General features: G+C 38.8%; 1 protein-coding gene across 10 annotated transcripts in view; it reads left to right on the top strand.

Annotated features, from left to right (window-relative positions):
• The window catches only part of LOC120502967 (poly(rC)-binding protein 3-like), a 500,985-nt gene that overhangs the window by 321,741 nt on the left and 151,865 nt on the right, over window positions 1-27,379 (top strand). For all 10 annotated transcript variants that reach the window (XM_039711011.1, XM_039711012.1, XM_039711013.1 and 7 more), the window contains one exon: window positions 8,095-8,180. The gene's annotated coding sequence lies outside the window, so the exon portion shown is untranslated. The remainder of the gene's footprint in view (window positions 1-8,094; window positions 8,181-27,379) is intronic.

Here is a 27,379-nt window from a genome sequence, read left to right on the forward strand (position 1 = left end):
TCAGTGCTTTTGGTAATGACGTAGCTGTAGATAGAATAGTGTCTGCTTCCTTGTTTTACAGACAAACCTACCCTGGAGTTGGATGGGAAAAACTGGCCAGCAGTAATTCCACAGCACACTTTCTCTGACCTTCTTTCAGTCTGTAGAGCCATTTTTTCTCTATCACCTTTTCTTTTTCTTTCCTGTTTTCTCTTTAGAGAAGAAAGGAAAGCATAATTTATAAGAGGAATCCTATTTTCATACACTAAAACAAAACAGCTTTTCTGTTGAAAACCAGGATGGAGGTGGGGAGGGAGTAGTTTAGGCCTCTAGTCAGGGATTTGCAAACTCAGTGGGATTCTGCGTCACATATTCTGCACGAGGTCACACTTTGTGATCAAAGAGGACCCATAAGAACATCTTAATCTGTAAGCAATGGAAACAAACATTTGGCACAAGAAAGGGTAAGGTGGACTTCTGTGTGCAAGTGAAATTAGAGAAACATCACTGTGCTTCTGCATGGTCAAATTGCCTTAAATAATGGGATCACCACAGTGTTCTGGGAAACACAGCAGGAAAAATTGCAAAGCAGATATGAGAAAACTGAAATCTGAATTGTAGTACAAGCAAATGACCTGCTGCTATAAACTGTACCCTTACAGATTTGCTTACTGATTGCAACATGCTATTTATTATGTGTATAAGCTGTAGATTGACCAAGATTATTTGTTTCCATTTATATCTTGTTGGAAAGCAATGGGAGATCACTGTTTGAATGAGGTAGATTACTGCCAGTCATTGTGATATGTGAAATGAGGAATTTGAATAAGCATTATTCTTATCACTTTCAGCTGAGTTATTTAGCTGAAACCATAGCTTAAAAGGTGGGATTTTTCACACTGTTTAACTGGAAATATTTAATGTAGCTGTTTAACTGTAATATTTAATGTTAAATCGATACTGATACTTGAATGGATGAAATATCATTTTAAGTATTGCAGTGCTGAGTAAGGATAACATGACAATATAATTGGTGATGTGTGGTATGCATCAGGAATTTTAGCTGACCATATTAAGTGAAATCTTGCTCATCTTAATCATGTGAATTATTTCAAGGATGTCTCTGAATGAGATTCTTTTATAAAGCAAGACCATTTTAATAGATAAATGAAATGGGACTGTGCCCACAGATTCTTTTAACAAGGTGTGCATTTATTCTAGTCCTGCAATAAAAATAGCTGATTAAATTGATACTATGTTAACAGTTTTTTCTTCCTAGTATACCTATATCTCCTGTACAGTGTGTTCTCTGCAAATTGTAAGTCTGTGTTACGATTGTCCTGTTTTGCTTTGCTGGAGAGTGGTACTTTAATGAGTGTCACTTTTGTGATGCTAGCAGTAACTTTCAGCAATTCACAGCGGGACTTATTTTCAGTTGCCTTCTGATAGCATCACCATTTCATTAGCCTTAGCTGATTCCAGAGGCAGAGCAATTTATCAGATAATGAAGGTTGAGTAAGCCTCACCTATGTGACATGTGGCAAGTTATGTCATTTCTCTGCCCTCGCCTGTTAGATGTGCCATCTGTCTAAGTCAGGCTGCAGTGACGGTGCTTGCACAGCACCTAGGACAGCTGACATAAATTTTGCTGCTGGTTCTACCCCTTTCATTGCAAGACCTGAGGCGGTGGCACAGCCTCTTTGTACTTGCACAATACTGCATCTCAAATAGTAAAGGATTTTGATACCTACTGTGGAGAAGAATGATAACCCTGGAAGTCTTTAATATTCCTGCTGAGCAGTAAGGCACAATAAGCATGCCAAATTGACATGGTGCATGAACTAGACAGTCTCTCAGAGATTCCCTGTTCTTAACCATTACTGATCAGTGCATAAAGAAGAGGCTATCTCTTTGAGAGTGTGTCAGGGAAACAACCCTTGTTCTATGCTACCTGCACAGTTTTCCATAAGTGTCAGTCCAGGCTTGTCAAACAAGGATATTGTAGTGACCACCACACTCTTTTTTGTCCATCCTTCCCAAGGCAATGCTTACTCAGGTGTGGAATGTTCCTCACATACATCTTTGTGTTGCATGTGTCCTTATGAAACTAAGCTGAGGCAATTAGAAAAATTTAACCATTTAAATGTTGCTTCTTGACACACCATGGAAATAAGAAACCAGCTTGCTCCTGGATAAGGTAGCACAGTGCCTGCTGCCTCTAGAAGAAGAGGACATCACAAGCAGGTGGGAGATTTCTCTAGCGCAGCAGCCCCAAGAAATCTCAGTGCATTATGGACAGTTGGGACCAACTGAACCATCAGTATCGAATTAAGGAGGGGACAGCTGGGAGGACTTGAAATCTTTTCCATTCTTGTCACAGATACTGTGATATTGCCTGTCTCTCTAAATGAAATAACAATAGGGAAGCCTCAGGGCAGATTGTGTACTTCCCCTCTCTTGGGGAGTATGCCTTATTTTGCTCGCCATATTAGAGGTGGCAGATCCATTGTAATGCAATGTCAAAGGCCTTTGGGACTTAAAAAATGTTGTGTGTGTGGTATTGGAAGGGCAAAGAAAAAGCATCGACCCTACCAGATGTGATCTTTTCAGGTGGTGTGTATGCACTTAGGTTGACCAAGCTTAAAGAAAATGAAATCATTCCAGATGATTGTCCAAATCTAGAACAAATACAATTATTTTAATTGGTTGCATAGCTCCATAGCTTTTAATCAAAACTCCTTGAGGAATATGGCAACCTTTGCATTACAGATTACATTATGGTCCCAATAAACTTGTTTTCTTAAAATCTCATTCACTTCTGCTTTAATATTTGACAAAAATGTTTGTTAGATCCAAACAGCTATTTGAGAAATACTCACCTGTGTGAGGGAGCACTTTGCTGTGCTGGTTGTTTTGTACTTGCAACAAATCAAAAAAACAACAAATCCAGGTGCAAACTAGCATGGTAATTTTTTTCTGTTTGTAATTCAGTTATTTTTTTACTCACTTGTATCTTGCTGAAAGTTGTTTTCATCTGTTCAGCAAGTAGAAACATTCTGCTTACTATGGGGTAGCCATTCATGAGCAGTATCATTCTTCCTCCACCATAAGGCACATAACGCAAAAGTAGTTAACAATGCATAGCCAATAGAAAACAGCTGGGAAACCACCCACATGCTAAAAGTGCCTTGTCCAAACAATTCAATGCATTATTAACAAATGTGTCTGCAGAAATCTGCCCATTAATGATTTCCAAGCGGAAAATAGGGCTGGATCATGCATTTTCAGACTATCTGTACTGGATGTAGCAGGAGAGTAGGGTTGCATCCTTGTGCTCCCAGAGAACAGAATCATTCTTTGTCTATGTAAGGGTTGCTCAGAGCAGATCAGTTTAAGTTAACTGAAGGTATGGAATTGATGAGTAACCACAAAAACCCAGTCTGGACATTTTCACTGAAAACAAAGTTGCATAAATATGGTGCCTGTTCCAAGGATCTATTGGGTTGATCTTGGCCAGTGGCTAGGCACCCATCTAGCTGCTCTCTCAATCCCTCTCCACAGAAGAGGAACTCAAAAATCTTATGACTCAGAATGAATTAGATCATTTACCAATTACTGTCACAGAGAAAACAAACTTAGCTTGGGGACTTGAATCCCTTGCATTAGACCAAATTAACCCTACTAGCTGAAATGCCAATCAGCCTGAGCTGTGACCTTTTAGAGTGGACAGGTGTTGGAGTAAGGACATGCCTACACAGAAAAGTCTTTTCTCTTGGACAGAATAACAATTTCATGTTAATTGAGGTAAACTTTGAAGGAACTTATGCAGACACACTGGTTTGTATGTAAACCTCTTTTGTTTCCCATCAGTTTTGAACAACTACTATTTCTCTATAGAGTGTGAATTTTAAGAGCAGTCACTGTTCCAATGCAGGTAGTTAGAAGTAGCTTTTTCTGCAATATCTCTTGGGTCTGGTTTCCCTTGTTTGGGCAAGGCTCTTAGGAACTGTTCCAGCTACTGTACAAGAAAATTTTGAGGGCAGAAAATTCTGAGTTTCACTGGTACCTTTGTAGAGCTTCACATTCTAGGGTAACTAAAATAAACAAAGGGTTTTATTTTCAGAGTTCTTTACAAGACCACCCATAGTTTAGGAAATAAAAAAATACAGTGATGATTGTAATAATCCTCTGTACAGACCTGTGATCATCTTTTAGTGTTTTGGAATTTTGCATAAATTAGTAGCTAAAAATGTCTACATGAGGTCAGATGGGTCTGTCTACCTAAGCCAGTGTCCCACCTAAAACAGTAGCCAAAACACCAAGTTAGCTTAGCCTAGTATGACATATTCAGCTTTCAGGATATTTAACACTCCAAGAAGCCATGCAAACATTTTCTGTCCAGAACAGACATTGAGTAACCACTGTGAAAATACTGGAAAAGCATCCTCCTCAGGTTTCTGGTGCGCTTCCCAGTGACCAGGGTCACACCAGGCTATGCCCCATCCCTCTTCCCGCCTCCTGGTTTTCAATGAAATAACATGGGTCAGTAGCAGAAGGGAATAGTGAGAGCAATCAAGGTTAATGATCTGGGTAGCCAAGAGCTGTGGGGCCAGACATGCCCCATAACTTAGTTGCCACCTACACAACTAGAGATCTAGTCAGCAAAAGTCAGTCAGAACATTTCCATCATAGCCCTCTAGAAGCATTTCCTAACCATGACCTTTTATCTGATCAGAAGTAGCAGCCATCCCATGATGGAAGTCACAAACCCTTCATTTGTAGCTTAAGAGTCTCAGAGGGAAGTCGTTAATAGATCTGCATCAGATTAATAGTAGATTGACACAGAGTTCAAGCAACCTTGCTTAGTCACTAAAATAATGGTATTTTATTATCACAATAAACAGAAAGTGACAACTCCATACATCCTATGTCTATCTGTTTGTCCAGGAAAATCTCTATGCCTCCCATCATGAGACACATGAAACAGTTAAGATGAAGACCACTAATTACACAGGAATGGTACTACCATTTTCTTCTTTTTTGAGGGGAGAAAATTCAGCATCATCTCTTATTTCCAAAAAATGAAAGTTTTGTTTACCCATCCCTTTAGTCTTTAGTAGCAGTTGGATGCTTGGAGACCAGACCCGAGGATCCTCAGAAAATCCTAGCCTGAAGTCTGCCTGCCTGAGTAGGCTGCACTATTTGAACTTAAAAAGGTCCATAAGCCCCTCTGTAGATATGTTTATAGAAACCTAAAATCACATATTTGCACTAATGCTCTCCTAATATCTGCATGTTGAAAGAGATGACGAAGAATTCAGAAAAAAAAGCAAAATTAATGAGAAGAATTGCAACATCTGTATTTAAACCAGACCAATAGACAACCTCCCTTGGTATCACCCTACAGCACTCTGTGAAGCTTCTTAACCTGCAGGTTTACAGCAACTTCGGGTAAAGCATAGGCTGGTACTGGTCAATGTTTCTTTTACCACTACAGTGGCTTGCTTTTTGAAGGCCACACACATTTGCAGCTTCCCACCACAGCCTGTGGCAATGAGTTCCACCCTTTAATTATGATCATTGTGGAAAGCATCCTCTCTTGGATTTCATGTTTTAAACTTGTTAACTACTCATTTTATTGTGACTGCTTCCTTTGCTATGAAATAAAATGAAAACCATTCTTTATTCACTTTCTCAGTTCTGTTCATTGTTGTCCTGGGGCTCTGTCACAGTCCTTTTCCTCATTTGTCCCTCTTCCATATGAAAATCCTAAAGCCTTTCTTTTTTCTTTCCCAGTACAGAAACCATTAAATACCTTTGATCATCCTGTCACCCTTTTCTTTATCCTCCTATTGCTATCCTGTCATTTTTGAGATGAGATGACTGGAACTGTATTCAATATTCAAAATGCTAGGTGGGCAATGGATTTCTTTGGCAGCATTATCGTGTTTCTTCTCTCCTGTTTTCTGTTCTATTCCTAGTATTTCTTAATATACTGCTTTATTTTTTTGACAGTTGATGAGGATTTAGGTGACATTTTCATAAGGCTGTCTCCAAGCTCTCTTTCCCAACTAGTAGTTAATTTCACTGTGTGTTTAGAGATTTCCCAGGGTACAGGTAGGACAGCTTAGTCATTTAGCCTTGAAAACACAACTAAATTACAAGAGAGTCTGGGCTGCAAATGGGAGATTGTTGATAGAATTTTGTACTTGTTCAGTTCTGCTGGCAACTTTTATTCTTCTAGGTTTTGTTATACCAGAGGTTTCTGTCATGTCTGTGAGGCAGTGTGAATGTTCGCCACGGATCTCACCATTTTAGTGGGTTCTTGATTATTTTAATAGAACATTAATTCTAACAGAAAATTTGTTCTGGAAAGAGTTTATTCAATGACTTTATGAGAGTGTTTTGCTAATTTTGCCACTGTAAGGCATATCCTGACCAAAACCAAGGGAAACCAAACAAATGCATAATCCTCTGCAATACTGACTCAATGGAGATTTTATCCCATAGCCTTCAATATCAGGTAGAGATGCATAGCACTTCAATCCTTTTCAGAGCTGAAATTTGCTATTAGGATCATAATGATTGCTAAAATGGAGTTCTGGAGCTTAATGAAATCTGGAATTAAATAAATCACTTCAGGATTGTAAAAACCTAGCTGTGAAAGAGTTGTTTCTAAAGAGTGCTGACAGAATAAATATATTGCTGCAAGTCAGTCAGTCTCATCTCTGACTTTAAAATAATTGCTATGTTATATTTCAGTGATTGCTGTCAAAAATTCCTTAATGGGCCAAAGACACCTCGGTATCATACTACAAGTAGAGATATTTTTTTAATTAGGTTTTCATCTATCTCCTTTCATGAAGTGGTAGTCATTTGACTTCGTCTTTGTAACCAGAAGCTTTTATTTTCAAATTTGTGGCTGCACTACAATACAGAAGGTAGAGATCTATGAAGTTTTCCTGTTAATGCAGTTTTCTCTGAACAACATTTCTGCTCCTTACTAATTCTGTTTATTCCTATGTGTATTAGGCAGAGTTTTATTAGTATGGATTTTATATCTCTATTCCAGTCTAAGTCCTGGGGATCTTAGAAAGATTGACAGTGGAAACATTATTTCATAGCTGTGGTGGGCTGATTTTGGCCAGCAGCCAGGCACCCATCCATCTAGTCTCTCACTTCCTCTTCTCGGCAGAACGCAGGGACAATACATAATAGAAAATCTTACAGATTGGAATAAAAACAAGAAGATAATTCTTGATTACCATAATAGGCAAAAAAAACCCCTGACTGCCATAATAGGCAAAAAAAAAAACCCAGACAAAACTTGGGGAAAACTAATTTAAATTTTTGCCAATTAAAAATAACATAGGAAAGTGAGAAACAAAGACAACATTAAACTCACTTTCCCTCTAACATTCTTTTTTATAGGCTCAACTCCACTCCTTAATTCCCAACTCCCATAACTCCTTCCACTACAGCCTGCATAGATGGAAACTCTTGTCCCAGTCTTTCAGTTTCATTTTTGTTTGGAGAGCTAAGAGGGCTTCTTGATACAGTCAACTCCCCTGTTTGCTAAGGACAGCTGGAAATTACAAAGCTAGACTTTAATGTAGAATAATGTTTGAGTGCAAAGGGATAGTCTCAGCTACTAGATCACAAATTAGGTGGCCAAATCTATTAAATACTCCAAAAGATAGCAAATGAACTTGTAGTCATTTTTTGGAAAGACATTTAGGGACATGATTTTCTGTGCTTGTTTTGGAAAGTTACTTATTCCAGTATATTTTTTTAAAACAAGAAAAGAGTCGAACTTCTTTCATTTTCACTGTTCTGTGTCAACTGTAAGAGCTTGGAAATGTAGGTATGCAAGATAATAAGTTATGTAATAGCTCGTCTCATTGTTCTGACTCCCTGTGCACTCCAGGAAGTTTGATCTGAGCAGTTCAACTTCTGGGAGCCCATAAAATCCCTACAAATCCAATGGGGACATAAAAACATATTTTATGAATTAATAACCTCATAAAATGGAGAAGTAATCTATGTTGGACAAGTTTTGGTTTAGTATTTGATGGGTGACAAAATTACTAAATCCTTTATTCTTTTCCTTTTCAGAACATACTCAACATTTTTAGATATCTTGAGACTGCAAAAGCTGACCACCGACAGCAGGTTTTTAAATATCACTGCTCTTCTGAAAAGTAAGTGGTACATCCCATTTTTTTTTCTCTCTAATATTCTTGACTTGTATTTTATTCTTGTATTTATTATATGGACTATCACATTCATTTTCTGGGCCAAGTAAACATGAGTGCAAATTGAATAGTATGGAATTGCTCTTAAATTTCCCAGCTAGAATGAAACACATCAATATTACAGAACTGAGATAAAGCACTGACTCACCTATTTATCCCAACTTGTAGAGCCAATGGAACTGTGGTCACATCTCTGGATGTTTTGGGGAAACCCTTTTCCATTAAAATATTTTTAAGATGGAAAAATTTAATCATTTAAATATTTGTATGTTCTTGCTGGACTTAGGGAAAAGAAGCTAGAAGAATTTGGAAACTTCTGAAATAATAGTCTGAGGATAGCCTCTACATTTAGAGGAAAGTGTTGATCAATATTACAGATAGAAATGAGATAAAGCACTGACTCACCTATATATCCCAACTTGTAGAGCCAATGGAACTGTGGTCACATCTCTGGATGTTTTGGGGAAACCCTTTTCCATTAAAATATTTTTAAGATGGAAAAATTTAATCATTTAAATATTTGTATGTTCTTGCTGGACTTAGGGAAAAGAAGCTAGAAGAATTTGGAAACTTCTGAAATAATAGTCTGAGGATAGCCTCTACATTTAGAGGAAAGTGTTAGAAGAACTGGTAAGGACTGGGAAAAGTGGAGAGGAAAAAATATGCATTGGAGTAAGGAGGAAGAGGGTCCTTACTAAGAGGAATAGAAAAGAAAGTTCCTTTCTGTTCAGCTCTTGTTGAGGGAGAGCTTCAGAACTTATTAAAATTTTAGTTTTCCTGTGCATAAAGTTTAACTTTCATAAGAGACTGCATTTTAAAACAAAAGTTATTCTAAACAATGAAGTTCATTTATCCTAACTTCTTAAGTGAAAGATCATATATAGCCAGAGACTGCTGCTCCAAAAATAGCAATGGAGATTCTCACAGCACTACTAAATTTCATCTTTCTTTCTATTTTCATAAAATTGCTGTAAATACTATGTTATTTGCTACTTCTTGGAATATATTTCACTTATTTCACTTCAGGGTATCCAGTAAATTTTATGAAATGCAGTTCTTGGTTACAGGTTGGTTCAGTTTTTACAAACATGTCTTATTACTCTGTGGATGATTGGTATTGAAATTTTAGGACTTTCTTTTGCCACTACATATTTCTGGGATAAAGAGTATACATTGAATTTAGTTCATACAGCATCAAATATTTCATGACCTTGTATATCATAAGTAAGTATGTTTAGCTACCAGCAGTCTCCAAAACAAAAGTCTTCTGATGTATTACTTCTTATAAATGAAGAAAAAGTGATATAAAGAATCTGCACTATTTAATAACTACCCATAGGAATAAAAATCTTTGGATTTATGTTTATGAAACAGCTTCCTTCTTTCCTATTACTTGTTTGGTTGCTTTTCAGGCGTTTTAGGTATAAGCACACACACCAGTTTTTGAGTCTTATTTAGGGTCTTAAAGGATCCCAGGGTCATGGCTTCTATTTCTCTCTTCCCAGGAAGCAGAAGTACTGAATATATCACGTGTTACTAAGTGATCCACCTGTCTGCACCTCTGTGTGGTTCACTTTCCCATTTGGGCCAGAACACATCAGAGATGTGGATAACAATACAAGCTTCCATATCTGCTAGAGTGACCATTCAGTTGTATTTTGCTAAGAGGACAGACAGGCTAGAGCCGGCAGCTTCCATTCCTCTTGGATTTGTCTGTGAGATGCAGTTTTGCAGCTCTGTTCTGTTTACCATGAAAAGCAGACCGTAAGGAAAATGAGGCTGTTTGGCACAATGAATCCAAGCTTAATAATTGAATTACTGAATCTCTGTGGCATTAAGCATGTCAGGACTGTGCATGAACTGATTTATCGGTTCATCAACCCAGGAAATAAATAATAAATTGTGAGTCAGTCTGAGTGGAGAAAACAGAGGGTTTAATTTTGAGATGAAGCGCCGGGGAGGGGCAAGTTCCAAGGAAAAGGCTCCATTTCTGCTTAGACAAATTAATTTATTTTCATTAACAACATTGTGTTTTGAGGCAAATGCTATAAAAGCAAAGGACAAGGATAGGCATACACACACAGGTGAAGTAGTGGTGATGGTATCTCCTTTTATTTAGTAGTACGACATTGTTATAGTCACAGGGTAAATCCCCTCTTCTACTAAAAATATTGGAACACAAATCCCTCACCTCTGATCACAGTACCTATCAGCTTCCTTGGTTCTATGGTATCCCCAGAAAAATATTTATTAGAGTTTACTTCAAACTATTCAGTGTTCTCATAAAACATTATCCCTACACAATGTCAATGGAGCATGTGCTAAATGAAAATAACATAGAAAATACTTGGCAAGATGAGTTGTAGTTGAGGGAGAGTTTTTGCCAAAGATGTCAGCATTTTGAAATTTCAGATTTCAAAGGTTCACAATTAGATGTTTTCAGTATTTTGCAGGCAACCTGGAAGCTGACAGAATTTCCTTGTCAATGAAATTTGCAAATGATACCAACAGTCCGGACCACTTGCTCTATCAAGCACCTGGGTTGCTTGGTAACCCCAGCCCATCTATGTATAGCAACATATTGAATTTAGGGCAGAAGAGTTTATCTCTTCATCGAGAGAAAGAGGAATTGTGTTCTAAGGAGTCCTAATCTTTGAGGGAAATGTATCAGGAATCACAGCAAATAAGCAACTTCACTGTAAAAATTGATAACATAGAACAGGGGTTGTTGTTTTGGTTGTGAGTGTGACTTTGGTGAGACTGATACCCGAAGGCTGTGTTTTGGTGCCTCTCCTTTAAGAAAGGGTGCTGTAAAAAACATAGAGGGACAGAAGAAATTATCACTCCATCTTTCTTCTGTCCATTTACTTTGTAATTAGTTTTCTGGAATAGGGTTTGTTCCCCTCAGCTGGTATTATTAAAGTATTCTGGCTTTCTGCCAAAGTGTAGCAGTAAATAATATGGTGGTTGACCCTGCTGGTTTGATAATCTAGACTGGGAAGTACAGTATTACCCCCAAAAAAAGTGTGTAGCCTCCTTTTACATCACCTTCTCCCTGCATACTGTATTGTTGACAGGCAGCATAATTCCTGTAGTCAAAGTACTGATGGCAGAAAAACCTTTGATGATCACTATAATGTCCTATTCCACTGCTGTGAGAGTATCATAGGACAGATCATTTTGACTGATACTTTGTTTACATTAGGTATTTATATTAGTTAAAGGGGCCCTATATTAAGTTGCATTTAAAGAATTACGTAAAAGTTCCTGATATATTTATTCAGACTCTTGATATTTGCTTTTTGTTTTCTTAGAAACTGATGAATGACATTTCACATGTTTATATTTATTTATTTATTACATATATTAAGGTGATTTATTAGTCGAATTAGACATTTTTTGTACTGGGTGAACAGCTCAGTGTGTTTTTTTCTGTGCCCAGAAAAATTTTAGAATTAGCAGATTTCAGTCTCTGCCACAGAGCTTTTCCCTACAGTAGAAAGCAAGATTTTCTGCCTTTATCAGCTCTCAAGAGATAACTGTGCATGAGCTAGATATTGCATAAAGGTAACCTGAATAAAGTGAAGAAAATACCTCCTTAGAACATGCAGACAAAGCTACAGATATCAAACTTGGACTAAGCACTTCTGTCAGAGGCTGTTTTCTCCAGTCTCTTAAACTCTCCCAGCTCAGTGGTTTGATGGTCAGCAAATATTTACCAACAGACACATAATACTTGAATATTGCACGTTATTTAATGTAAATCCAGATATTGAATTTAAGAAGTTTGGAAGCACATTGTTATAAATTCATTTTTAATTTTAAATTATCTTGTTTGAAATGAAAGGATAATTTAAAATAAAAATATACATTTAAATTGAAAACATGCACCTATTAAAAATATACAAACAGCAGTTTCAGCAAATTCGATTCTTGTATTAAAAAATTATGCATGACTTCCTATGCAGGCTGCCTGCAGGACAATGGAAAATGCTCTACTTTGTATGGCTATTTGGAAACCCTTGAGGTGTTAAAGAAGTGAAATAGTGGCTTGCCTAAGGCGACAACTGTGTTAAACTTAGATGTTGATTTGTTTATTTAATAAGCATAACAAAAAGGCAAAATACTAAATTAATTATCTTAGTGAAAGTAAACAGAATTATTACTATAAAGAAAACCAATATTATTTCTTATTTAGGGAATTTTGGAACTATATTAAATGGACACTGAGATATAAAGGGAAGATATATTTTTTGCTTCAGCTTTTAAAGATAGCATCCAGGCAAATATATTTGAGTTCTGCTTGGTAGTTATACAATATGAAGAAAAAGGAAGATAAATGTGCATTTGATCTTTGTTTTTTCCTAGAAATGCACCTTGAGTCTTAGATGCTACTCCAGCACCCTAATGTAAAATTCTGTCCAAATGAGTGTAATGGATTTTCTTTCAGATATTTTTTCTCAGATTTCTAGCAGAATTTGTGTAGTAGAAGCCAAATGGTGCCAAATTCTTTGCTGTAGAAAAAGGCGTAGGAAAATTCAGATGAGTGTAGAAAGACTATAAATAAAAAACATTAGCCTCTGACCCAACAATTGTCCAGAAACAAGTGCAATTATGTAGGCAAATGGTGCTGATCACAATCTTCTCTCCCCACAGCGTGGCAATTGCCCGATATAGAGCAATGCTGAATAAATAGATGTGCTTTTGACATCAGCAGGACGGAATATGCCTGCCCACAGTGAGATAGAGCAGTCATTGACTGGGCTGACAGCTCTAACAAATAAAGATCAGGGCTCAACGGGAGATGTTGAGCACCTGTGACACTTGTCTTTGCTAATTCAGATTTTTGCAGTTGAATGCAGGAGTGAATATGAAGGGTCACAGTCTCCTGGTTGGGGCGGGGGGTGGGCAGCAGAGGGGATGTCTGTTCTAGGAAATCAGTTTTAGGGAGCTTCTAATCAGTCAAGAAATGCCCGTGGCACCGACACAAAAAAAAAGAGCAAAAATTCAGATTTCAATTTGTATTCAGGGATTACCTGTGCCCTCAAGATTTTTTTCTGGAGCAGACATTACCTGCCTTTGCCCCCTGATTCTGAACCCACAGGCAGCACCTTCCCTCCCTGCAGCAGCGGAAGCTCTTCAGAGCCCTCCCTTCCTCCCCAGAAATATGTCTGTGTCTCCAGGCCTGACCCTGATGCCTCAAGGGGACCCTTTGAGGGGACCCTTGTGTAATTCCCACTTTGAGGGGGCACTCTGCAGGAGTGCTCGTGGCAACAGGAGGAGTTAAGTGGGCAGGTCCTGCTGGGGTATTGGCTGGCATAGTCTCTGCTCTCATCCTCATGGATTCTCATTCCTTGAAAATCCCTTGAACACAGGCCTATCTAACTTCTGTCATTGTGATGGATGGTCCTAAGTCATGCCATCATCTCACACTCTTCCAGCTAACACAGAGGAGGAGGGCAAGATCTTGAGGGATTCTGGTCCTTGCAAGGGCTGAGTGAGCCTTCCAACATGTCTAGTTTCTTCTTTGCTGGCCAAAAGCAACTGTTCTCCAGAACTGGGAGCTTTGGATAAGTGCCTAAACGTAGGCAGAATCACTGTGCACTTCAGTCCTCCTTCCTGTAAGTGAAGAGTTGCCTCAGCTCCTTACAGTGACTGGCAGGCTGCTGCTCTGCCCCTGCTCCTGCTGCTCTGCCTCTGCTCTCCAGCAGGCAGAGGCATCTGAGCCTCCCAGGTTTGGGCTCTCCCAGCCTTGCTCCCATGGGCACAAAGCATGGATGCCCCAGCAGCAGCCCTTCCAGTGAGCACAGGATTCTGGGCTGAAAGGGTCTGCAGGGTCAGCGTGCCTGTGCCAGCCCTTTGGCTGAGGAACAGCGCTGCAGCACTCACAACATTAAAAATAGCGGAAATCGATGTGGCTGCAGCTGGGATCCCTGGGGCCATGGAGTGCGTCTGTGACACCCTGCCCACAGCAGCTCCTCCTGGGGCTCTGCCAAAGGGCTACAAATTCCCGACAGACCAAAGAATCTGGGGCAGAGAGGAAGTGTTTTCTGTCTTTTTAAGCAGGAGTGCCACTTTTGAAGTATGATTCCCCCATTCTGATAGGACAGGGCAGGTTCAGTCCAGCTTGGCGAAATGCAGTCAGTCCTGTGTAGCTGAACATGCACAGTATTTTTATTTCGTAATAGCAATAACCAGTTAAAAGACAACACTTATTAGGCAGATACAGACACATTATTTGCCTGTCTTGTCAGGGCAGAAATGAGAAAAAAGCCAGAAGTACAGTTCATTAGGAAGGAACTAAGCCATATAATTATCCTAAGAAAATTGTCTTTGTAATTTTTTTCTTTCTCTCTCTTTTTTTTTCCTAATGTTCGTACTATTCATCGAGATTTAGATATTGAATAGAAAAGGAAAAGAAAATATGTGAGTGTACTAGTATTATTTTATGCTGTCATATGGAGTTCAACTGGTTAAAAAAAAATGAGAAGATTCCCATTTCAATGCTATTTGTTTTATAATAGAAACTTTCCATTTCTTCATCCTTCTGCTTCCAGAAGGGTCTTATTCAGTGTATTCAATCTTGTCTGAAAGGTCACTGTTGTCCTACAAGAGAGACTCCCTCTTTTTCCTGTCACTCCTGGATGCTGAGAATAGGGCTCTGTTTCTCTGAGGCTGAGATCCATCATGGGAAGGTGCACTGGGAACAGCTGAGTATTGCCCTCCAATCTTGGAGGTCAAGTGTGCCACCCCTGGATGCTGCAGAAATTGTGGGAGGAGAGGTATGGGTAACCCCACCAGTTCTACTGGCTCTGACCCTGCAGCACTCAGCATCCTGAGCACCCTTCCACTGCACTGCGCCATTAATTTATATTAATTCAGCCTCTTTGATAAATAGTTCCCTAGATACATAATCTTTATATTAAATTTCTTAGTCTAGGCATTTAGCATTTCTATTTGTATACACATTTTTCTTTGTGTAACCCTGATTTTGACAAGGCATTGATGAAGTAGAACATCTGGCAACATGAAGCAAAGGGCTACTCATTCCAACTGAATTCTGACATTTCTAATCACAGTAATTACATTTCATTTTAGTTTTGTCTTATGGTATTCAGTAGGAGTTCTTATTGAGTGAAACTCAAGTCTATGTGAATAATGGGGTTTTTTTCTGTGATACTGGGAGAGGACATGCAAGAAGGCTGTTGCCATTCCAGCTTGTGCTGTGAAGAAATAAGAAATAATAATTAATCAGTATGAAATGGAGACAGGACTCTGCTTGGTGATTTCATTGGTTTGTGATCAGAGACCTTTGGCTGCACTGGACAGATTGAGCCAGAGTAGAACAAAGAGCATCAAGCCCAACACTAGAGGAGGATTTGAGCTCCAGGAGGAAAGCAGAGTCTCAGACCCTCTGGAAGACACATTTATGAAGAGATGGCCTGTACTGCAGGAAATGGCTGTGGGGCATAAAGGGACTTTTTTCTGGTTGTATTTTCATACTTCCTAAATTAAACTGTGCCTGTGTGGCTTTACAAGCATCTCTCTCTCCCTTCACTTGCTTACAAAAACTCAGACCAGCTCCAATATCTTGCTATTAATAGGAAAGAGTAAGCATTTTTGAAGAAAAGAAACAAGAAAGACTTATTACCTGCAGGTAAAAGCTCAGAGGGAATAGGATATAAACAGCACAGAAGAAATCTTTAGAGAGTCTACCTGCTAGTGCTTGGCATGCTTTTACTCAGTGTCTGCAAAAGGAGATTTGGGGCAAAGCTGAAAACACTCAAGAGACAGAGCAGAGATTGCACATGTAACATCAGGGAACTCCTGTCAAAATTAGAAGAGTTTCTGAGGAAAAAGGAATGAGAATAGATAAATACTGTTTTGCAAAACAGCTACATCAGTTTAATTGTAGCCTTTCAAAACATCTAACCTCAAACAGACAAGGAGCCTCAGAGGTTTCATACTGATGATTTGAAAGTATGATAAGGTTGCAAACAATCTGTTCATTTTGGCTTAACTGTAGTCTTTTTTATCCTTAATTATTCACAATATTTTCTATGTGTTGCCACAGAAAAGGAGAGACTAGAGACTCCTAAAACGTGACTCTTGTATGACAGTGAGAGTGTACATATCAAAATGACCAGAAAGGGACAAGATGAGTCCCCAGCAAATTAGGAATGTGTATACACTATGCTTGTAAAATGATAGTATGTTTAATAACATTACATTTAAGCAATTGTTATTTCAGTCTTATGGAGCAAAGAGTGCAATCAAAGAGATTTAAATAGTGGACTTAATTGACACTGGTTGAAGAATATTCAGAACCCTTCAATAGTTGGTATTATCTCTCCCCTTATCCTACGTGATTGTTTTAATTCAAACTGGCTCCCTGCTTTGTGCATAGAATTACTGATGAAAATGTTTCTTTCTTCTGCAAATGATTAGCTAAATCATCCTTTTATTTACAAGCAACACTGTGTCCCTGTGCCCTAAATCTTGCTAGTTGGAAGAGTGGGAGGGGAAGCAATTTAATTAAGTTAACTTTATTGACACACTGGAGCTGTTGTTTAATAGCATGGCTCCTTGGAGTGCAGTGCAGGTAAATTGAATGAATGCCACAGAATATCACTTCCCTGCATTGAATATTTCAAACCTCTGCCAGGCAGTTTGGGATGAGCAGCCAATCAGGAAAAAGGTTTTCCCAGCCTTGCTGGTGTGGCTGGCATTTCCCGCTATGCTCCGAACGAGGTGCCGAGTGTTACCCATGCGCTCTCCTGAGCACAGTGAGAGGGATAACTCTGGGACTGTGTGTTCTGCTCAGCTGCTGCATTTGGAAGGCAACTTCATGGCTTGGCTCTTCAGCCATGTATCCAAAAATGCCTTTTTATGAAGGAGGAAAACTAGCGTGTGAGTCTGAATGAAAGTGCTGTGAGTAAACGATTTAATATTAAAACCTCCATATACTCATTCTGCATGAGAAATCAGACTCTAGAAGGATAAGACATATTTTCTGGAGCTGTGCTTTTCATCAAATACTTGGGAATAAAAAGAAAAATTACAAAACTTCTCTGTTTAGCAGTTTTTTGATAAAACAAAAGCTGCAAAGGCTTCCACTGTTTATACAATTGCGCCTGGTACTATTTCAATTACTGTTTCTGTTGTTAAAATCTTTGTCCTAATGTCTTATTGGTATATAAAATGAGTGTAACTGCTCTTCTGCAGCTGATTGGAACACACACCCTTTTCTGCACTGTTCTTCAACACTGCCCACTGAATGATAGAAGACAGTATCTCAGTGTGTTGTACCTGTCAATCACTCCTTTTAAAAGTCAAGCCAGATACATAGTTCTGCAAGGTAACAGCAACTTCCTACAGCTTTTAACCCTTAAAGAATTTGATTTTCCTTTATTAAGGCTGAGACCCAAAGACCCAGTTTTACAGTTTTTCCTGATGAATTAAACACTCAGCTAGTTTATGTTTCACTACGGAAAATAATAAGAGGTAGAAATTTAATTACAATTCATGCTTTTCTCATACTCATTTAATTCAATGTTCAAAAAGGTTTTTGTGTAATTTTTTATTTTATTGTAATTATATTTTAATTTTTAATCTATAAACAGTTTTTTCTTTACATCAAATGCTGTTTTTAATTTTATATGATGGTGAGATGACAGAGCTGGGTTGTAGGGGAGGAGCACTGTTCTTTCTGGTGTGGACCAGAGCAGTTTAGCGACACAGGCGAGTTTCAAGCATGTAAATCCTTCTTTAGGTCAGACTTGTGCACCTTCTAACAATCACATTTAAAGAGCTGCACTGATTTTTGCCCCTATGGCAGGTTGATGATGAGACTGACTATCCTTTAGAATGTCATTTCTCATGTCACACAGGCACTTTTGGGGGTGGATGGCCCTTGGGGCAATCATTTTCAGTTCCTCTCCTGACCTTTATGCCCTAATATGCCACAGACATCCTCAGAAGTGCTGCCAGGTGCTTTTAATATAGAAACCCAAGCTGTGGTGCAGCCTAGTGAAACTCTAGGCACTCAGAATCTGGCCCTTTGCTCTGGCCCATGATGTAAGTCCAGAAGGTTAAACTGCTTTTAATTCAGTGTTAGATTAACATGGCTTTTGACTGGCACTGTATGTTTGTGTGTTTGCAGAAAATGACAATGTCTTGCATGAGTAACCCTGAGCAATTTACTGGCTGATATTCCTCAGTACTCTAATACTTTATTTTCATTAAACGTGTGCTTTGACAGTCATTGCTTGGAGTCCATATTCCATATTTGTGCAAAAAACTGGAGTTTCTATGCTAATGATTGTGTCTGAAATAAAAATATTCTGAAAACCTTATTGTGTGTCTAATAGAATGAGAAGAAAACTTATTTCCATGATTCCACCCTACAGTTCCTTCCAAGTGCAACAGACAAATCACAGTGAATCACGTGACTGTTTTCCTGTGTAAGAATGCATATTATATTTTTAGATTAAGTTCTTTAAAGGTGTTAAAATACAAATACATTATAAATGCCTTCATTTTAGTTTTACTTGATTACACACTATTAAATCAAGGTTTCTAATACTATTTATTTATTATGTTTAATTTTTACCTTATAATTATTTAATGTATGTGTATATTAGTACAAATATAAATAAATATCTGCTAATTTATGGTTCTGGGTGGGGAACAGAACTCATGCTGGATGCTATTTTAGACTTCTATGTGTGTATTTTTCGTGGCAAAATTCAACTTAAGCATCTCCCACCCCTCTCCACATCCTTCCACCTATCTCTGCCCCTTTCCTTCCCTTTGTGCTGTCATGGTTTTTTGTAGGACTGAACTCTGAACTGGGCTAGTAACCTTGGAAGGTTACCCATCTTCTTTCTTTTTCTGAAATTCTTTATAAGGCAGAGCATCTGGTTTGCAGTGTAGCCTCCAAATCATTGCTCCAGTGGAACTGAACAAGCATCCTGGGAAAGTGAGCTGACTCAGTTCAGGCAGGCCAGGGAAAAGTGCCCATCAAACCATCACTGGATTTTAAAACATGCAATTTGCGTGATGCTTTAGTCTGTAAAATCTACACACACTTAAGTAATAGTAATGGTGTTTTTTCTGAACTACATTTTTGCTGAAAACTTTCACCAGTACAGAAACAACATTTAGGGTTACATTTAGTTTCTGAAATTTGAAGGTTTTTACAAGTTTGGAGATTTTGAATGCCAAAAACTTGGGAAAAGCTTATGTCAGCAAACTTATACCACAGATAAGGATCATTTGTTTATCTTAGAATTGGGTATAAGAAATTTATACCTTCTATACTTAAAAGAGTTTGCTAATTTACTGGCTGGTTTTGGGTTTAGTTGTTTTTTGCTTTTCCCAAGTACAGCATATATCAAGTGGATAGAAGTAACATACTGTAACTTTTTCTCCCCAGATACTAAAAGATGTATGTGGCTGGTCTTTCCCACACCTAAGGGACACTGAGGCAGAAGTTTTACAGCTGCAGAGGGATGGCACCTTCTATGCTCCAGCTGTTCTGCCTAAAGACGTTCCTGCTTTCCTCTGTCACAGCCACCCAGCAGCTGGCAGTGCTGCCCCTCTGGTTTTGCTAGTGGAGTGGCTTGTATGACTGCTCCTCAGCCTGAAACCTGCTAAGTCAGCCAAGCCAGTTCAGATCCACAGTTCACACTGCTTAAAGTAATCTGGTTTGTTTTGCCTTGAGCATTTTAGAGAGCATTCATGTGAACCCCTCTGTTGGCACATCTGTGGGGCAGGGTGTGAAAAACAGAAAGAAGTAATGTTGTCAAAGCAGCGATAAGTTTGCTATTCTCTCAGTCTGAACCACTTTAAACACAAAAGAAGGTGATAGAAGAGGCTGCAGCTTGGCTGTGTCCAGCAGACTTGCATTCAGGCATGATGCTGAGCATGCAGCAATAAGTAAACACATATGCAAATATTTTTGTTCACACTGATATTTAAACATTCATTCACGGTTTCCTCCCTTCTTAAGACTAGAGCTGGCTTATGCCTTCATTTTGAGGTTGGTTTTCCTTACTTCACATTAATTGATTGTTCATTTATTTAAGAAAGAACGGATCAATGATGATGAGTCAAACCGTTGCTACACAGGAGGCAAAACTTTGATTTAGACTACAACTTCATCTCTAAGTCAATCAGTTAGGAACATAAAAGTTGATTAGGAGGTGCTCTCAGCAGCTCATGAAGCTTAACCTGGCAGCAGACAGCTAATGCTCCATAATCCCAGCTATGGAAAGGCCTAAGGAGTTTGAAGAGTTCAGTTTGGTAATTTACTAGGAAATCCCTGATCATTCCTTCAGAAGAAAAATTAAGTATATGGAGAAGATAACATGGCCTGGACACCTCAAGAGGAGCCCAGATGCTGAACAGGATTAATTAGTTTCTTTGACCTCAGTCACAAGACTGTTGTTGCAGTATCTAAGTGGATTGTCTGCCTTATTGTGTATTACCATGGAAGGATGGCAGCACCAGAGTCACAAGAAGATCCATCCTCTGCTGCAAGGTATAGCATCAACAAAATTGCTGTTTAAATTCTCTACAAGTAGATTACAGTAATGTAGAATTAACGGCAGAAGCAGGAGAAGAAATGTAGTGTCTCAGCTTGGAAGTAACATATGATAATTAATTAAACCCACTGGGTTTTGATCTTCAATAAGATAGGTTAAATAAAATCATTGAGAGAAACCTTATTCCCTTGCATTGTAGCATTTCAAAAACCCTCCACAGGAGAGAGGAAAACATCACAGGAAACCCTGTTATTAAAAAATCCAGGAAGTCTGAAGGGAACCCTGTAGTACACTAGCAGTGGAGGTATTCTGATTCAAGAAACTACTTCAAAAGCACATCTGTCAAGTCAGACATGGTATTTTAAAGACTTTTATTGAAGCACAAAAGGCCGGCAATAACCAATATCATAATTTCTGCCAGAGAATAGGAATTAAATAGTCATTTCAGTATTTTATTTTATGATTATCATTAACTGTCTTCTGCACCCAGGTTATTAGATATCCCTTAGCAGTCATCTGCATCCACAGAATCACAGAATCAATTAGGTTGGAAAAGACCTCTGAGATCATTGAGTTCAATCTTTGGCTGAACACCACCATGTCAACTAGGCCAAGGCACTGAGTTCTGCATCCAGTCTTTCCTTAAGCACTTTCAGGGACACTGACTTCACCACCTCCCTAGGCAGCACATTCCAATCTTTAACCACCCTCTCTGTGAAGAAAGGTTAATTGGACACAAAGAGAGCTGCTGGGTTGTTCTTAAAACCTGTCCCATTCCTTGGCCTTGAGGAGAGGCTGAGAGAATGAGTTTGGGGAAGAAAGGCATATTCAGAGGGCCTAATTTACATGTAAATTCCTGTGTCAGCTGTTACCTAAAGTTTTAAAGTCAATAAAGAATAAAGAATTAGATGCAGAAGCTAGTGCTCTTACATAGGCCCTGTGACAATGGCTGGTAGCTGGTACACAAAGAACAATATCTAAACGCAAACATCACTCAGCTACCTTCCTCTTGGACTGGTTTATTAATGGAAGACATGGGAAATGTAGGTATATCAGTGGTGCCACTTTAGCACAGCAAATTCACAGCTTTATTTGTGTTCTACATTACCAGTCACAGACTGTCATGGTGCTCTGACTGAAAACACAAAGTATCTTGTTAATTTGTGTGTGCTAATAAATTTTCTGTGCTGCAGAATAGTAATATAATCTGGAATAACTCTGCTTTCATAATGTGTATAATTTCTACTTTAAGTAACTACTCGTCTTTTAGGAATAACTCTTGATATTTTTAAAGATACAGATTATAACTGATATTTGGGAGTTGTAATTACTTATTGAAAAAAAAGAATCCACTGAAATGCCTAGCCATAAGTACTTTATACATTTCCACGTGCAGTGGATGCAATCGCCATAATTCTAGTTAAGTTAGATGTTGCCTACATACTGGTCTATTTAATGAGTTTTACATTTAAGAATAATCAAAAAGAAAAATCTAATGTTCTATCTCTAGATTTTTTGCTTTTTATTTCAGATTCCACTCTATGGCTCCATTGTGGCAGAAAAGAGATGCTTTTATGCCTGTGATATAATTGTATCTAAAGCCCCAGGCCTTGCCCAGTAGAACTAGTTCTGATGAGTATCTTCAATAATTTAAAAGCAAATCTAGCCCTGGCAGAGGAGGGGGAAAACACTTTTTGTGATGTTTGACCCCACATAAGCATCCATCAGTCTGGAAGAGTTTTAGGGATGTACAAAACCCACTGGTTACCATGGAGCTGCAGTTGGCTGGAATAGTTCTGTAGTTTACAGGACAATCAAAAGAATGGTGGCCCTTTCCTTCTGAGGCACCTGCTGAACAGACATTATTGTAGACTGTGTTTAGATCATATTTAATTATAATATAATAGAATATGCTGAGTTGAATGGTACCAAGATCATCAAGTCCCACTCCTGGCCCTACACAGGACTCCCTAGGAATCCCACCATATATGGTTCTTGCATGACAAAGATTTTTCCCTGCATGAAGTACTGGAAAATATAAAAGCTTATGTTTTTCATCCTTGTGTATATGCTCCATCAAAAGGAACAGCATAAACAGGAGTCTGGATGGGATTAAAAGGAGAAGCAGGGAGTTACTGGCAGTGCTATGTAGAAGTAGCATAGCAGAAACTATGGGAAGAGAGAAGATGAACAGGAGGGAGGGCAACTATATGAGTAGCAAAGAGGAGAAAAGAGATCAACAGACTTGGGCAAGGGAATCATGCAATGATAGAAGGGCCAGAAAACTGCTAATGGAAAAATGAGAACAGAGAAGAAAGAGAGATGGCACATTTTGTGATTTAATGTAAGACTTAATGTGCCAGGTACTCAGAAGAATTTTTAATCTAAATAAGGCAACTGAGTCATCTTCTTAACCTGAATTCTCTAAGCATTCCCTTATGACCAGATGAATGTATGTGTCATCTCATAATGTGATTATGACAGAAGATGCAAGCAAAGCAGGTTTGAATCCCATATCTGTAGCAGATAGGGACAGCTCTTAGGAAAGTTGGGAACAGATGGAAAGTCAGTGAACGCACCCAACTTTTAGAGCAGAATGCTTGAGAAAGCTGTTTTTTGTTTGAAATACTGCTTAAAGATCAGCACCTGCACACACACACACAATCACACACACACACACAGAGCCCCTTTCACTTTCCCACTCAAAGAGGGAGAATTGATAGCTTAGTCCTTTGGGTTTAGTCACATTTCAGCTCAAGCAGCTATGCACATCTCGATCCTGTAATAATTTTTTTTAGCCATAAAGGATACTTTGCCTACTCACCTTATAAGCAGCTGGGTACAGCACAGATATTATTCAGTCAATTTTTCTGCAGAGAAAAGAATAATAAATTCCTGACAATGGGCAAAAAGTACTTAAGGCAACATCCATTTACTTGCGTTCATTTAGCGTGGCTTTATAAGACACTGTACAATATTGTGGCTTGTTGCTCCTCAGTAATGTTTCATATCTTTTTTATGTTGTAGGGGTGAATTTGATTTCTCTGTCTGCTACCCTCCCCCTGCACCCATGTGTGACATTTAGCTGCATTGCTTTGGCCAAAATTACCAAAGTAATTTCTGTAATACAGTCCTTAATGGCACTCTCAGATTTAAGGTCAGATTGTTTCTAAAAATACTTTTATATAACTTGAAGAAGAAAATGTTATAGAAACTGATATTTTGACTATGTTTCCTACAGGTTTCCTTACTTTAATGTCTACATGTTGCACTGTTTGCTTTTCATGCAAGAAATACTGTGAGAAGTATAGGCGCATATTAGTTCAAATCATTTTATTCATCAGCTATGTGTGGAAACACAGGATACTGAGAGAGCCATGAGCAGGCAAAGAGATTATTTAAAGTGATACTGCCAAATTCTCAAGTGCCACTTCAGTATGTTAGTGGATTAGTGTTTAATCATTACTTTAAAATGTGTTGCAGATTCCAAAGTGGTCTGCATTACAAGGGGAGCATTTTGAAAAACTGGAAATGTGAGGGCTAGATAAGAGCACTGCCTAGATGCTGTACAGGTTGTAGCACAATTCAGAACCTGAAATGAGAGCTGGTTCCCTCCCTCCCAATAAGGTTTGTGTGCCTGTGTTGATATAACAATATGTAGTCAACTATAATGTCTGGGAAACTAAAGTAACAAATTAATGACTTTTGTGATTCGAAAGTCCATTGATCTTTCTTCCTGCCCAAGATGGGATGGAAATGTGAGCTATTATCAATGTAACATTTACTGGAAAAAAAAGCAACGCTAGGGGAAGTTAAAATTAGAGCCGTCTTCAGTTCCTTTAATATTAAAATATAGATGATGAATCACAGTCAATGTAGATAAACCACTTACCTTCATAATGCTGATGTAAGATGGGAGCAAAAGCTCTCCATTCAAATATCCTGCTGGATGCCTGTATCCTATCCGACAGGCAGTAATCAGGGCAAAGCATTACTGAAATGAATTCCTATAATACTGAGGGGTTTAATGAAAATCCTGATGACAAATTGTCTTTGTTGTTCTGTTCACCGTTTTCTCTCTTGTATCCTAGGTTAATTACAGGGCATTTTAAGAGAAGCTTTTTGAGTATACTATACATGTAGAAGGAAAAGTAAAATGCTGTCAGTTTCTGGAACTTTCCCAGACTCTCACAAACACATATGAATTGAATTCTAATAGTATTTTAATCTGAGGGTTCATAGTTTATATTTTTACTGTCAAACACTAATTTAGCTTCTCTTAGCATAACAGGTGGGAGCAAAAAACCAGTATTCTCCCTCTTGCTTGTCTTTTGTAAATAAAATGAAAGAAGCAGTAATTGCACATCTCACAACCCCATTTAGGACTAAAAACCACAATTACAGAATGTTTAAATTAGGCACTGCTGTGAGTTGCAAAGCAGGCAAGACAAGGTTGCTGAAAAGTGAAACAGATGTTGATAGGCAGCAAGCAAATTCATGGGATGCTAAGTTGGGAGGGTTCTTTGAAATCTCTCTTGATTTTATTTTACAGCCATATTGTCAGACTTATTCATGGATCATTATGTACCAATTAGTATTTAAAATTATAAATAATCTAAATTATTTATAGGCAATCATCATTAAGCATCTCTACTCCATTACTTTTCATTTCACCTTAGTGAATGAACACAATTAAGTGACTACGACTCCTTGTAAAAGTTCAGAAGCATCTAAATCAACTTTGATAGATTAAAAAAGTTTCATTCAAATTTTTTCACACTTTATTTTTTTGAGAATCTTTTGTCTGAAATGAACAAATACTTTGAGCAAAAACTCAAAGTTTTCAGAATGATAGTAGCAAATGCAAATAGAGCGTTCAACAGCTCAATCTGGGAACTATTCATCAGGTTCCCACGGGAGACTGTATGGAAGGGGAAGGAAAAAGAGGAAGGGGAAAGAAATCATGAGAGGATGCTATTCTCTCAGCAAATGAAAATAGAGGGTTCAACAGCTCAATCTGGGAACTATTCAGCAGGTTCCCATGGGAGACTGTATGGAAGGGGAAGGGGAAGGAAAAAGAGGAAGGGGAAAGAAATCATGAGAGGATGCTATTCTCTGAGGACAACATTCCCAGACCTGGGCTCAGCCCAGCCCACAGCCCCTGAGCCACACAGGCACAACAGACAGGTAGGGAGCTCCATCTTCTCTCCAGCACAAAAGGCAGAGGAGGCCAAAGAGGGCTACTCAGGAGCAGAGCATTGTCGGTCATGCAGGCAGGGAATTAGGGAAGTCAGAACTCAGCTGGATTTGAAATTGGTGAGGAATGGAAATGGCAACAAGAAGAATTTCTAGAAGTAGAATCAAAAGAAGGTCTGTGGAAGATGAGGGGCTATGAAGCAAGATAGCAGACTTGAAGCACACAGAAAAGGCTGAGCAACTCAGCATCTTCTCCTTGGTCTTTCATGGCCAGTTCTGTCCCCATACATGCCAGGCAGAATCTGGGAATATCTCATTAGTGACCAAGTAAGCAATCTGGACACAAACACAAGTCCATGGGACAAGACAGAATGTATCCAAGTATGTGGATAGAAGGAGCTGAGGTCATTGCAAGGACTGCTTTGTATCTTCTTCAAAAGGTCCCTAGGAATCAGGAGAGTATCCTGAAGGCTGGCAAGTGTTACATGTACATGGGCATGAAGGCAGATCTGGGGAACTATTTGCTGATAGAGCTCCCTTCAGTTTCCACAAGGATTTAGGAGGAAACCATCAGATTGTGAAAACCATGTGCAGTTACAGGGAGGACAAGAAGGTGATTTGGAACAGCATGGATTCACAAACCACAAATTGTGGCTGAATAGTCTGAGTGCTTGCTCTGAGGAGATGTCTGGCTTGATGGATGAAAGTAATCTCGGTTTATCTTGGTTTCTACAAGGTCTGTTACATGGTACCCCTACAGCCAAATTGGTGAGGCATAGACTTGAGCAGTGGACTAAAAGGTGAATGCACTATTGGCCATACCATGAGGCTTCAAGAGTTGTGATCAGCTGTAAAAAGTCCAACTGATGAGTGATTTCTAGTATCTTCTTTCAGGAACCAGCACTAGTGTGGACATTCATTCATGCCTTCACTGCATATGTATCCAGTGGGATAAAATAAAGCCCTCAGCAAGTCCACAGATGATACCTGATTATGGGAGCAATTAATGTGCAGGGCTATCATTCAGAGCATTCTCAACAAGCTGGAGTATAAATCTGGCAGAAACTTTTTCAAGTTCAGCACAGGCCAATGCAAATTCCTGATCTGTGCAGCAGGACAGGCTGGGCACCAATTGGCTCCAGAGCAGCACTGCATAAAAGATCCTGGGTGTCCCCCAGTAGACAAAAAAACTCCAATGTGTGTCAGCAGTGCGTCCTGAAGGTCAACACCATCGTGGGCTGTACTAGCAAGAGCGTAGCCAGCAAGCTGAGAAAAGTGATTCTTTGCCCTCTCCTTGACCTAGTAAGACTACCTGGAGGACTGTTCTGTTTTGGATTCCCCTGTACAAGATGGACATTGACATAGTGGAACAAGTCCCTTGGAGCACCAGGTGGCCAGAGC

The sequence above is a fragment of the Passer montanus genome, unplaced genomic scaffold, assembly GCF_014805655.1.
Source record: "Passer montanus isolate IOZ18808 unplaced genomic scaffold, ASM1480565v1 scaffold24, whole genome shotgun sequence".
Taxonomy (NCBI): Eukaryota; Metazoa; Chordata; class Aves; order Passeriformes; family Passeridae; genus Passer; species Passer montanus.